This window comes from Dermacentor albipictus, chromosome 10 (genome assembly GCF_038994185.2).
Source record: "Dermacentor albipictus isolate Rhodes 1998 colony chromosome 10, USDA_Dalb.pri_finalv2, whole genome shotgun sequence".
In the NCBI taxonomy this organism is placed as follows: domain Eukaryota; kingdom Metazoa; phylum Arthropoda; class Arachnida; order Ixodida; family Ixodidae; genus Dermacentor; species Dermacentor albipictus.
Window position 1 is genome coordinate 76,234,586 of NC_091830.1, and position 14,404 is coordinate 76,248,989.

The window sequence follows — 14,404 nt, forward strand, 5'->3', positions numbered from 1 at the left end:
CCCCGTTCGAGTCCCCATTCCTTTTTCCAAAATGTAGGACATGCCTTTACTACTGTTCGTATAGGCGGCGTCTAGAACACAAGCAGCTATTGCGCGTTTCCGGCTCTCCAGTAGATCGTGTACCAAGCACGACGTCTGGATGTGTTTCCGACTACGGCAATCGCTTCCGCCGCATGCAAGCAGCAAAAACACAGCCTTCGAGATCAGCATCCGCATATACAGAGCGTGCCACCACTGCGGCCTCTATTTGGATACCACCCACTGCTTCCAGCGCATACTTTGCGCAAAAGCATCACCTTCGAAATTCGTTCCGTTTCTCCAAAGAAGCGGCAGCGTAGGCATGAGATTTGGACGCAACCTACGTCCGTTCTACTTTTGCTGCTGACTGCTCCTTCTAATGAATGTTATCGATAACTCTCACGCATGAGGCATTTTTTGTGCTATAGGAGCTTCGTGAGCGTGGTCGCAAATTGGATTGCGAGGCACACAGACCTATAAAAGTGCATGCGCGTCAAGACTGTCGTGACACATTCTCTAAACGTACGAAATCGTCACCGACTGCTCTAGAAGTCAAGATGGCGCATGTTCGCGCATCAAGTTTAAGGTTAGTGTAATGCAGCTATCCCTTATCGCGCGATTCCTTATCGACCACAGCCCAGGCGCGGCCGATTGCGGTGATAACGAAAGCATAGCGGCGCTCAGATTGCAGATGAAACACGAAGAGTAACACTACGTCAGAATACAACCTTTGCACTCGCGTTTACATGAGCCCGACAGAAGCGGGTCGAGTCCGCTATAGTCGAGGCGATATCCGCCTATCGCGCTCATGTAAACGCTAGCCGCGGTCGGGCTGAGCGAGCGTCGAGTTCGTCTGAGGCAGCAAGACGGCCCACGACCCAATTTGAAGCGCACGTGTAAATGCGGACGGGTCGCGTCAATGATTCGCAGCCAGCAGCGATTAACCGGAAGCGTATACGCTTAAACCTCTGGCCTCGCCGGAGGCTATCGCAACCATCTTCACCCTGCAGTCATAATCACGTTCACGTAAACGCTATCGCGCCGGGCTATCCGAACCCGACTTCTGACTCAACCCGCTACTGTTTTTGTTTTGTTTTTTTAATATGGGGTTTTACGTGCCAGAACCACTTTCTGATTATGAGGCACGCCGTAGTGGAGGACTCCGGAAATTTAGACCCCCTGGGGTTCTTTAACGTGCACCTAAATCTAAGTACACGGGTGTTTTCGCATTTCGCCCCCATCGATATAGGGCCGCCGTGGCCGGGATTCGATCCCGCGACCTCGTGCTCAGCAGCCCAACACCATTGCCACTGAGCAACCACGGCGGGTTCCGCTACTGTTTGCAGACCATCTAAGTGTCGCCATTATTCTGCGTCCCCCCCCCCCCCCAGCCTAGAAGCGTGATTTGAATCGACAACTCGTCGCTGGACCGGTATCACTGAAGTATTGTGCTTGCTCTCTGGGCACAAGTTCCCCCTGGAGGGGTTAGATTATTCATCCCTTCTGCACCTGCTTATTCCATCCCACGCCGCACGGCGTTAATGGCAACACGTGCAAGCACCCTGTAAACGTCCGTAAAATGCTACAAGTGGGCGAAGCGTTGCTACCGCCAAATTACCTGCATCAAAGGTCGGCGCAACCGGCCTCCGCTACCGTATAACTCATCGCACAGATACGAAACCCGCCCAACGACGACGACGAAGAGAAGCGTGTTAGCCCCGAATGCACGCGGATGGGCAGAACACGCAGAAAGCGGTGCGCGAGCGCGCGCTTTCGCATGCACAAATATTGCCGTGCACGGGCGATGGAACCGCGCGACGGCCCCCGAACTTCCCAAATATTCCAGTTCCCGAACTTGCATTACAAACACGACAGGGCGCGGCCCCCCACTCGCTCCCCCCCCCAAAAAAAAAGAGAGAAAAGACACGGAATTGAAGCCCCGGCGTTCACGCGACGTCCGAAGCGAACTATTCGAACGATAACGCGATGCAGGCAGCCTTGTTTCCCCAGGAAGCGAGCGCCGCTGCTCGTATTCATACGGCGCTTGAAACGGCAGGAGAAATAACCTTCCGGCCTCATGCGTGCGTGCCACGCAAAAGATGCCCCGCCGCCGAAATGCCTCGCTCCTACGAACAAGCCGCGTATGCCGCAGGGTGTAGGGCCTCTCGAGAAGGCGGGGGGGGGTCAGCGCGGATTGGAGACAGCCAGGGATAGAGAGCGCGTATAGTAGCTAGCGGGGCCGGGGTAACGACGGAGCAAAGCGAGAGAAAGAAGAAAAAAAAATGGCTGTGGCTTAGCTAAGGTTAAGCCCAGGATGCGAAGCATACTATCCTTTGTTTTAGTTGTTGAACCACTGCTTAGCCTGGTGAAGTGCTGTTGCCTGGCTATGTTTGGTTCGGCTAGACGAAGAACCAACTCATGCAGGCGAGCGCACGAGCTGAGACCCGGCTATGTAGCTACGCGGCCGCAAGCGAGCGCGCGAGTTGAGCCTCCGCTTTTGCAGCTGTTATGACGTCATATGGTAGCTACGCGGCCGCGCGCGGCGCAGTAGGGAAGAGCGTGGTTGTGTGGCTAGTATGCTTCGCATAAAGAAATGGCCAGGCTTAGCTTGGTTAAGCCAAGAATGCGTTGCATACTGCGCGAGTTGGGGCCCAGCTTTTCCTCCGGCTGTCGTGACGTCACGTCACGTGGTTGCGCTAAAGGTCAATGGTGGCTGCCCGGCCGCGCCCAAGGGCTGAACTGAGTGATTGCAATATGCAACGCATAAAAACAGAAGCAACTTAATAACAAACATAGCAAACTTAAAAGAGAATAGACCCACATATGAGACGCGCAGCAATGAACAATAGCTCATACCCTCAATGGTGGCTACGCGGCCGCGCGCGGCACAGCAAGGAAGAGCGTGGTTGTGCGGCTAGTATGCCTCGCATAATATGGGGGAGGGGGAGAGGTCGAGCGCACCGCACTTCGCGACGCCAAAGATTACGCCGCCAGCCGGGACGGAACGGGCGCAACCAGACGGGGCACGAGTCAAACGAGCAACAAACAAGAAGGGGAGGCAAATACAAGGAACGGGACTCGCAAGCGTTCCTCGTCGCGTCAATTACGTAATGAAGGTGGTGGCGGTCGTCGCCGGGCAAGTCGCGCGCGCTCACTTTGTCGTTATTGCCGGCGAGGCTTGCTCGCCGGATGCGTCGCCCTCGTCTGATGAGACGCCGCCGTACACGCGCGCACTTCGCCTTATCTTGTAGCCGCGCGTCTGGCGAATTGCGTGCAGTGCAGCGCCGGCGTTGCGTAGACACACGCTCGCGTTGGCCAATGAGACGATGAAGGCTGGGGTTTCGCGTGTCGAAAGCGCCGTCGTAGTACGAGGCACGATATAGTGCGCGACTCCGGCTTATTGATGCATAGGGATTTATTTATTTATTTATTTATTTATTTATTTATTTATTTATTTATTTTGTGCGAGCACCCCAGCAGAATATGTCGGACACGGGAGAAGTGTAACGCCTTGTACCTGCATCAAAAATACCTAAATTGCGAATACATTAAATCATTATAATAGCGTAAATAGACATGACTGGTAGCTTTATAAGAGATAAGGAACACCTTAAACAAACAAAAATTATCAGAGAAAATACTCATATGATCATATTTATGCATACCCATGCATAGGCCCCGATAGAAAATGGATGGAGAAGCCTACGGTAAGGGTGGGCAAAATGGAAATTTCGGGGCACTTAGACGCATACTGAGACACATACTTAGACAATTCCAGTGGAGTTTCTGCACTCTTTTCTTTTTCGTAGTCATGAGAAAGGGTTTTTTTTTTTTTTTAAGCGCAACTAAACTTAAAGGGACAATAAAGTGAAAAATGATTTCCTCTGCATCAGGAAATTACCGTTCTACAACACCAAAAACACCACTCTTGCAACGATAAGACGTTTGGTAAGCCAGAAAAAGCGCAAGAACGAAATACGGGTGGCGACGCCTACTTAAGTTCCCGCACCTGGGGGCTGTGACGTCTTGGCTTTTGATGGCATCTCCTAGGGCCTACTAATTATACATAGCGGTACAGATTGACTGCATTGTGTTCTAAAGGAACCAGATATTAAACATGGCAAGTTTCGGGAACCTTTATTCAGCCAACGCGGCCCAAATGCGAAAACATACTTTGGAATCTCTGACGTCACGCTGACGTGACGGCGCTGGGGGTTCGGCGCGAAATTCGAATACTGATACTTGGACCTTCAATTTCTCATCTAATAATCAAACTCCTTTTTTGAAATGCATGCCTGCAGGGTTCTCAAACAATGCTTCGTTAGTCTAAACTGATTTATTGTTTCCCTTTAGTGTCCCTTTAAGTACAAGAGAGTATGAATCCCGCTGCCATCGTAATGCAGTCGCGATCGAATGCACGACCTCGCGGCCAGCCGCGAAAATATTAACGAGAGCCGGTAGCGCCTTCCATATTCCGTGTTGTAAATATTAAAAATATCCCCTTATAATTATTTTCTTCGCTCCAGAGATATATACTTATGTACACTTACGCTGACCAATTTACACCAGATTATCCCACTACACATTGCTGGATGATGTCCACCTGTATAACGGCAGCTGTACCCGCCGTGGCTGTAATGTGGCTATGGAATTCGACTGCTAAGCACGAGGTCGCGGGATCGAATCCCGGCGACGGCGTGGGCATTTCCATGGAGGCGAAAAACCCCCGAGTACTTAGATCGAGGTGCTCGTTAGAAAAGCCGAGGTGGTCCACATTTCCAGAGTCTCCCACTACGGTGTGCCATTATCAGAAAGTGGCTTTGGCACGTAAAACCCCACACTGTTTTTTTAACCTACCTTTTCATTTTCAGAATCGAAGAATGCTAATTCACTCGTGTACCTACAGTGAACCAAAAGGCATTACAGTGGCGCTGTTAAGAACGGCCAGCTGCAGTGCAAGTTTTGCCAACCAGTTGCGACTGTGGAGGCAACATTCCGGGAGCGTCGCCGCCAACCTCTAGCCACGGCATGACTAAGTCGACTTTGTGTCGGTAACAATACGCGCATCCTCCACTCTGCGTCGCTTCAGCTAGGATGCGTTGTGACTGAAGGAGTTCGACGAAGCAGGCTTTGTGCGCAACACGACAACGCGGACCTGATCTCCTACGCGCGGGGGAGTTGTCGTGGGAACGCCGACGGAGGCTCCTTCCCACGCACCGACCTAGACGCAAGACAACGCGCTACCAGGAACGGCTCCGAGTTCTACAAAATTCGTGTGGTGTCGGTTTCGGACCGTGAACACGTGTGTGCGTGCATGTGTGTGTGTAAACCGTCCTGCGGAGAGGCGGCTAGTTTGCGATGACTAAACGAACGTTCGCGCCACCTTGTATCGCGGGAGGACCGAGTGTTTAAAAACTGCTGTTGTGCGGATGCTCGACACACTTTTCTTAAGCAGTCATGTTGGACTGAGACACTCTCTCAAGCAGTCGTGTTAGACTGACGTACTTTCTCAAACAGTCATGTTAGACTTATATAAATACTGTAAATAAACCCATATACCTCGTTCTCGATGAGAAGCAGTCCTTGCCTTCACCAACGTCCTCAGCGTGGATAAGTTGGACGACGGCATGGGCCAGCTACCTTCGAATTCATGCCGGACTCCAATCTTGACAACGGATCACGAGCGATGGGATTGAGCCCCCAATCCTGACATCGTAAGACGGAGTGTACTATCGCGTCCAGTATAATCTATACAGCGCCAGACAGCGCACGCCGCAAAGCGGTCGCACGTTGTAGCGCACACTGAGCGCGATAGTACGACGGGTTCTGCTGCTGCAGCGAACAAGCACCGAGGGTCGCGGCGACGGGAGAGTGGAGGAAACGCGGTTGCCCTTTTTGGCTCCTCGACGAGCCAGCGTGCTGCTATACGGCGACAAGATCAGCTCGAGAACCGCGCTGTCTCCTTCTCACCCTCGCGGCCTCAGGTCGATATAGGGCCACTGTACCGCGACGACAGCCGAAAGTGGATGCGCACCATCCCGCGTTGCGTTAATTACTTCTTACCATACGCACCGTGTAGGACGTCGAAGCATAAACACTTAATCAGTTTACACTAATAAAGTTTACTTTCAGAGCTTTCGTTAATTACCTAGCAAGTCCATCATTACAAGTAAAAATGAATGCTGAAGTTCGTGGTTTCCATTTTCTAATTTCGCGCGGAACGCGTAGCAGGGCCGGCACGAAAGTGCGACGCAGTGCTACCGACTCTGGGGAAACTTCCCTATAAATCTAGATATTGTAATCCGTGTTTGTAGGAAACTGAAATTTGTCCAAATCTAGGGAAGTTTCGCCCTAAGACATTGAAACTGATCACGTGGCGGCGCGTTTTAATTGCAGCTACCGCAAACTACATTCGCATTAGGTGATAACTACTCTGAATCGTACTGAACCGAGGCGAACGCCTCCCGCCAAGTAAACGACAACGTGCGCACGTCCTAGTCCCTGTCGAGGAGCACAGCTACGATATTGTCGTTCGTACATCTAGGTGCTGCATCCACGTCTGTGCCCCACGAATGAAATATTTACCTGCAACCGGCGAAACAAACGCATGATGGAACACCCAAGCAAAGCGGCACAGGCAATTATGGGCGTAAGTGGACGCGCATATAAGAGTGTCCCAGCCAACGTTGGCCATGCTCTTCAGTGAAAAAAAAAAAACAGAGACCCGTCGCAAGATGCAATAATAAGACCCACGTTCGCTCGTCATAGGTCTGACTACAGAGCACCACCGTTCTGAAGCTCGTACCTTGCACCATGTTTTTTTTTATTTATCGATTTTTTAATTTTATTTCCATTGAGCAGTTTCGCTAACGTTAGCTGGGACACAGGGTGCAGTGTCGAGTACGACAACCCAGTCATTGCTCTGTACTATACTCTATCAGGAACCGTGGTGATGTCTTTGCGTGAGTCTTTGGCGAAAAGATAGAATATTTGTCACCTATCTTCTTGTTTCGCGGCAAATGAATCACAAGTGTACAGGTCACGCAAAAAAAAAGGTATTCACATCTTTTAAATTGATGTCATGATGCAACAGCTGTCGAAACAGCGCGGCACATTCTGTAAGAGTGGTCCGTCAGTCATCTTTCTTACGATTTGAATAACGTTCCGTGTAATCTTGGGCCCTTGGGCTAGGTGCAAAACAACTTTAGACAACAAGGTATGCTAACATATAGTTAACACTGGCAAGCGAACGCGGGCAAAGAAAAAATAAGAAAAACGAATTCTATATTTTAAATGTACTCTCATATGGCGACTAAACACTCGTTTATTCACAAGGAACGGATATTACCGGGCAATCAATTCCAGTGTTCTATTGTGTTTGTTCTATTGTAATAAAGAAAAAAAAGGTGGCAATAAATTAAGAGCACGAGAACTACGAGTAGCACTGTTTGTTTCAGCAAGCGTGATGTGAATGGCGGCCAGCACGTCAATTACTATTTACTCAATTACTAAACTATAATTCGGCTACAACTCAAAATTTCGTTTCAAGGAATAAAATATACGCGGATCCCACGCACTGTGGAAATCGACCTAAGGGAAGCTTCGAGTACTCTGTGCTTTGATTGACGATAATTAGCGGTGTTGGCGCCGAAGGTCTAATTTCTTCAGCGCTTATAGTCCAACACGAGTGGTGTGTTGATGTTAAACGTTACCTATAGCGTGCACCACTGTTGTCTGCGTAGTCCGCAGAATGCACGTGTAGACGTGTTTACTTGAGGCGTTGTTGTGCGTCACTGTTCATATATTTTCTGAGAGGGTTTTGCATTATCACTGCCTCACATGGCACATCGCATCGTGGCAGAAGTGTACAGAATATTTCCTCAACAACAGCTAGTCAGCGAGGGGAGTGCTTAGAACGACAGAAAGCTGAGCTAGTTTGTAAGGATTCATTATGCAAAATAGAAGTGAGGCGTGCAGACAGGACACAAGAGTAGAGAAGTGGACAACGTGTTGTCCACTTCTCTACTTTTGTGTCCTGTCTGCACGCCTCACTTCTATTTTGCATAAGGGGAGTGCTGTTGCCCGTTCGGCTGCTGGAAAGGAGAGTTCGGACGTATACACGCAGGCGGCAGGGGCGCATGCAGTACGCTTCACCACCATGGCTATACCGGCAGAAACGCCAGCTCCAAGCGCTCTACTCAGCCTATGGACGATTGTAATGTTTGCACTATCACAGCACAGCGCGCTACCTCCACAGTGACGCAAGGTTTGAGTACGGGCTAGTTGGTATTCCATGGTATAAATCGTCACTTACAGCGCATACATAGACGGAGAACAAGAAAGGACGACGTAGACAAGCGCTGACTTCCAACTGATTTTTATTTTCAGAAACAAACGTATATACCCGCTTTTGTCTTGGGCGCTTTTGTCTTGGTGTTTCAGGGTATATACGTTTGTTTCTGAAAATAAAAATCAGTTGGAGGTCAGCGCTTGTCTACGTCGTCCTTTTTTGTCCTCCGTCTATGTATGCGCTGTAAGTGACGATTTATTCCACAGTGACGGCCGCTAGATAGAAAAAAGGAAAAAAAAAGGTCGCAGTTTCGTCCGAGAGGCGAAGCACTGATTGCGATAGCAAATTAGTAGATAGCTATACGAAGTAAATATTTTAGTTTTATCGGCCACATAAACCTGTAGACATTCGCTTACTAGCTAAATTAACACGCACGGTGCCACGCGCGCACAGGTAAACATGAACACATCTCGCTCGATGACCGCGGAAACTCGCTGTCAAAACGCTCGAGTGAGCAATTGCGGCAGCAAGCGAATTGATCTTCGTGCATCTCTCGCTTCAACCCGAACGAAACGTCGAAAGCACAGCGCGCGCGAAGATACCGGCACTGCGCACAGTCTGCAAACATCACAGCTCGCTTTGAAGATGAGACCCGCGCGGGCAGGGCTTGTCCACGTCACAGATCGCTTTCAAGCTACGTATACTTATGGTGGTCGTCTCAAATATATTTTTACGACGTCTTCCTTTGCGAACATTTATTCAAAGAGCTAATTTCTTAGACAACAATGCAGCTCTCGTTGGCAACGCTACAGTGCCAGCCGAAGCGACGCAGACCAGCCCATTGCGGGTTTTTCATACGCGGATAGACAATCGCAAAAGCATAGCCTATAGGAATCCAGTTATGATACCATACCTGCCGCGGTGCAACAAGTATGTCACAAAGCTGGCTATGTATGACTTCTACAGCAGTTACGTTGATTTTATTCCGCTAAAATAGGTTTGTTCACGACGAGTAAGTAGTTCATGGTATAATATCGAATATTTGCATTTCCTCACAGAAACGCTCGGCAGTAGCACGGGGACTTAATACTGGAGCTTAGATTCTACACGCCTCACTTGCGTCTTTAACTGCTTGTCAACATTAGGCGGTTCTTCACGTGTTTATTTTTTTTTAAGAGGCGGAAATTTGAAGTAAAGTTAATGAAGGCTTACAGCTATTCACAGAGAACAAATAGGAATGTATCAATATATATTCCCTTTTCCGTGCTACACGTTCAAATCACCTCTTAAGAGCGCGTTTGTTAATGATTAATAATGTATGTTATGTTCCTCTTTTTTTTGTCTATGTTACCAAGTGTATATCATTTATTTATTTCAATGCCGCAGTGTGTTTTGCATTGTTATTGTGGAAATATTTCACTGTTCTTTCATATATTGTATAACTTTAATGTCTTATGGCCACTATATAAATGTAATTTATATGGCGCTTGATGTGTTACCCCATGCAGCTATATTGTACCTAAGGGGGTGAGGTTACCTCAAGCCGCGTCTGTGCGGCTTTTTTCCCTCATCCACCTCCACTTACCACTCCTCTGTACATGTGTGTGTGTGTAAATGAAAATTAATAAATCAAATCAAATCAAACTAACTTGAGAAATTTACTGGTGCTCTCTACTTGAGGAATATACATCACGAATCTGTTTGGGGAACTGACACAGGCTGCACGGCCCAATTTTTTTAGTGAAGTATGCCTGCTGGACCGCATAGCTGCAGCCAGAAAGAAGTCGAAGCGTCAATGATTAGTAGTATGGGACATATTGAAGTATCGAAATTCCCGCGGTGGAGGGTCAGAAATCAAGTGAAAGTATATGCAAGGCTTGTGGTGCTTTCTTTATGAATGTTTGCGATTGGATTGGAGCAAACTTAATTTAGCCTGCAAGGTTCTCTTTTATGTACCGACGAAGCGAATAGTTATCCGTTTGTATAATTAAATAACGCTGGATCGAGACATCGTGAGATAGGAGGTGCTTGAACTTTCCTTTTGTATACAGGCAATCTAAGCTGCGGTGTAGTAGTTCGAGAATACTTTAGCCATTCCAGTTGGTGCTGTAAAAAAATGCTTTATAGTTTTAATTCGAAGTTGTAGTGAACTGATGGGTTTCGCGAACATTGCGTGCCTCGGCATACGGACAGTCGATTGCTACCGTTTCGTGATCAGGGGTGTGCCATATTGTCGATAAAGGCTACTGAGGGCCACTATGAAACATTTCATCACTTTCAATTGAGTGGCTCTCGATCTTAACAACGAAACTTTTCTCTCAGGTGATTGCTACTATGGTGTTTGTGAATTAACTATGTAAATACTCTACATGACGCGCCGTCGTGTTAGCAGCCATGAGCAATTCGTTTTTTGGAGGCCTGTTTCAGAGGGGGATGAAAGTAGCAGCAAACTTTTTCATAAGAAATGCGCGCCTAACTATTTTTTTACGCATTAATGAATGGCCATATTTGAATAGAACAACACACCAGAGTAATAGGAATCATGATGACATATTCGCTGGGCAGTGTCTTTCTAACATCGAATAACGTGTTGACGCCAATTACCAAATTTTTCTTCCACGTAAAATGCAATGCCTCTCATAGCTAAATACTAAAGAAATGTTAAGTGCTTAGCGAAGCATCATACACAACTTCGCGCGTTGAATTTGCAGATATTCTTTTTTTAGTCAAAATTTACCGATAGACACGGCGCATATATGCATGGCAAAACCTAGTAGACCCCTTTAACTCTACTTAGCTTGCGATATCCAAGCCGCAAGGTTTCTCGACTCACACGCTTTTGAAGAAGAAACTGTGGCTAAGGTATGGCAGCTGAAAGAAGCCGACGTATTCTTCAATACGTACGGCTCGAGCCACCCATACCCCAAGCATACACGAAGGGAACGAGCGCGCGCGGCAGCCGAGCGAGCCGGAGCGAGCGGCGTCCTGGCCGTGACGTCACTCGCGAGAGGGCGCCACTCCTAATTCTCGCCGCTAATAGTGCGTTCCTCGCGCATTCTGTATGCAGATCGCAGACAACCGGACTGGTGGCGCGCCGCGGTGGATGTCAGCGCTTCCGTTACACGCGGCACGTCACACCTTTTTTTATTTTTATCCAGCGGCCACGCCACAGCCCAGCACCTGCATTTTTGTCGCATGGGAAACCAAGCACAGCGCGTGCCATACGCACAAACCGTTAAATCTTGCCGCGGCGGTACTGGCCGGGATTATGATAATGATGATGATGGTTTAATGCCAAACCCCTATGAGGAGATACCAGGCTATGTGGTAAATAGTCACGTAGTCTGCTCGATCTAATCAGGTATACCATATGCAATCAGGGATGGGCGGTGGCGAGCGTCACCTAGGGGTGTTGCAAGAAACGCAGCGGCGCGCGCAAGCGAAACCACAACAGCAGCAGCAGCACCCGCAAACTCGGGAGAAGAAGCAAAGAAAGATTCACTTTAAAATTATACATCAAGACTACGAAGTTTTTCGACAGCGTTTCTGTTGTTGATAAGCTGCGCACCAGGCTAGGCGCCCACAACGCAGTCCGGATGTCTCCCTTTCCGCAAGGGACCCTTGGCAGAAAGGCGATACTCTTCTGCTGCGTGTCATCTCGCGTGAGCGCCTTTCCAACAGGCTACGTTGATGTGCCGCTTAGAACTCGATACACATCAGATGTCTATAAAGGTCCATTAGCTGTAGAAACAGATACCGCGTTAGCAGCGTCTGCCCTCGCTCAAGTAACGGAACTGTACAAGGCCGGAGACACCGAAAACCGGTGACAAACTCAGCAGGACTATGCTGTGCATAGAAATGCCGTGTGACGAAGCTCCGCCTCCCTCCCCCTCCCCCCCCCCCGCGCTAGTACAGCTTTTGCTTCATAGGGCACAAAAGTTGTCCACGAGTATTCGATGCAAGCAACGAAAAATGTACTGAGATTTCACATCTCCGCACTCACATCGCGAGCCGCATTCTTCACAGCGCGGAAACGTGACAACAGAACAGAAAACACGCAACACTAAGCCAACTTAACCAGCAGCACATTAGGGCAAATTGCTTTCTTCAAACGGAAACGTGAACCTGGTTGATGCCTAAAAGGAGCGCGCGCTGGTATCGGGCTCCGGCTCTGATGACGCCGCCACCTCAGGCCTGCTTACTCAAAAAAAAGTACTTATACCACACCAATCCAACTTCGTTTTAATATATATTTTGTACTTGCGCATAAAGCTTTACTTCCTGCGATATAGCAGAAAGGAATACGCAAATGAGTAAAAGCGCCTCGCAAATCCGCCTTTCATTGCACCCCCCCCCCCCCACTCACCACCGTTAACGTTTATACTGCGTTTTCGAAGTACACACTCAAAACCTTAAGCGCTTTGTAAATAGCAACTGTATAAACGCTTAAAAAGTAACAAAGAAGGCTTAAAAACAAAACGAAGCTTAAGCCGCGTTGACGTCGGCTGTCAGCACCTGTTATCAACATCCCCCCCCCCTCCTTCCTCCACTCACGGCACTTCCGGACGTGTGGTCGATATCCGCATTCCTAATGACGGAACTCTTCCGCCGTAACGAGATGCCCCGCTGTATCGACATCGAGCCGGAAATCGATGAACGCCAGCCGAATTTTCCGGAGAAAAGAAACAAGAACAAAACCGAAACGCGTAGACAGATCTGCATACCTTATCTCTCTTTCCCCGTCTCTCTCTCTCTCTCTCTCAACCCGTGAAAACCTCAACTTCTATCGTTAGCCCCGAAGGACTTCCGCGGTGAAGTCCGACCTCCAGTGCATACAGCAGGGGAGCAGAACGGAACATGGAAAGTACATTTATTTCAATTACCTTTTCTTTAGAGTTTTGTATTTCTTCTTTCATGAGTGTGGTGTAAGAGGAAGTAAGGAGTACCGAGCGACGTTGTTGGATACAACGGTGACAGGCGAATGACATCCGCCAAGACCCCCCCCCCCCCCCCCTCCACTATTTCGCCTCTCCAGGCACCGTTTCTGTATATTTAGTTTGAGAGAAACCTGGCTCCATCCTGAACCCGGACGTGTCATATCGCAGAAACGTCAATGCGGCCTCGGTGATGGCACTATCTTTACCCTGCGGAATCGGCGCGACTGCCCAGTGCACTTATTGATAGAGAGGGCATATGCTCGACAACCTGCACATACGATAATTTTCCGTCACATCGCGCCTATTGAAATACATAATCTGACGGGCATTATAGGAAGACAAATGCAGGGTGTCCCAACTATCATGCACCATGATTTGTAAAATATTCAAATGTCATGTAGCTGGACAAAACCAGGGTAATCTTGTTTGCTGTCGCTAGGATACTCAGATTATCTTTTGCACTCCGCCTAATTACATAGTCTTAACTAATCAACTTCTCAACTACTATAATTAGACAAAACGGGTCAATGAGAAAAGTGCAGAAGATGAACTAGCGATACAGGTTTCTGTAGCTCAATACGTGCTAAATAACAGTTTTTCCGAGCATGAAAGAGGCCCACAGGCTTACTAACTAAATCAACCAGCATGGTGTCACGCCTGCACCAGCAAACATGAACACATATCACTCGATGTCCGCGGCAACTCGCAGTCAAAACGCTGGAGTGAGGAGGCGCGGCAGCAGCAGCGAGCGAATTGACCTCCGTGCTGCGTCTCGCATCAACGCGAACTAAGCGGCGAAAACACAGCGCGCGGCCGCCTGGGCCGCCCGGAGTAGAACGCGCCACACCTCCCTATTCTCTCCCCGGAGCATTGCGCGCTACAGAAGACGACACGCGCTTCCTCCTCGCTTTCCTCCTCTGCGTGCGCGAGATTGAGCCGCGAGCGCCGGCTCACACTCGCACGTTTAAACGCGAAGCGTTAAGGAGCTCGTGTCGCAGAAAACCCGGTGTCGTCGGCGTCCGCGGCGTTGGCCGTGAGCGATAAATCCCAGAAGGCTCTTCATAAATAAAAAACATCTTGCAAGATGGGCTGGTGGGAAACGAACCAGGGTCTCTAGAGTGTGAGACGGAGACGCTACCACTCAACCACGAGTTCGTTC

The 14,404-nt window shown here is 48.9% G+C and overlaps 1 protein-coding gene across 1 annotated transcript in view; it reads right to left on the reverse strand.

Annotated features, from left to right (window-relative positions):
• LOC135898784 (BTB/POZ domain-containing protein 10-like) overlaps positions 1-14,404 on the reverse strand; it is a 242,535-nt gene that overhangs the window by 155,376 nt on the left and 72,755 nt on the right. The gene's annotated exons all lie outside the window — the stretch shown is intronic.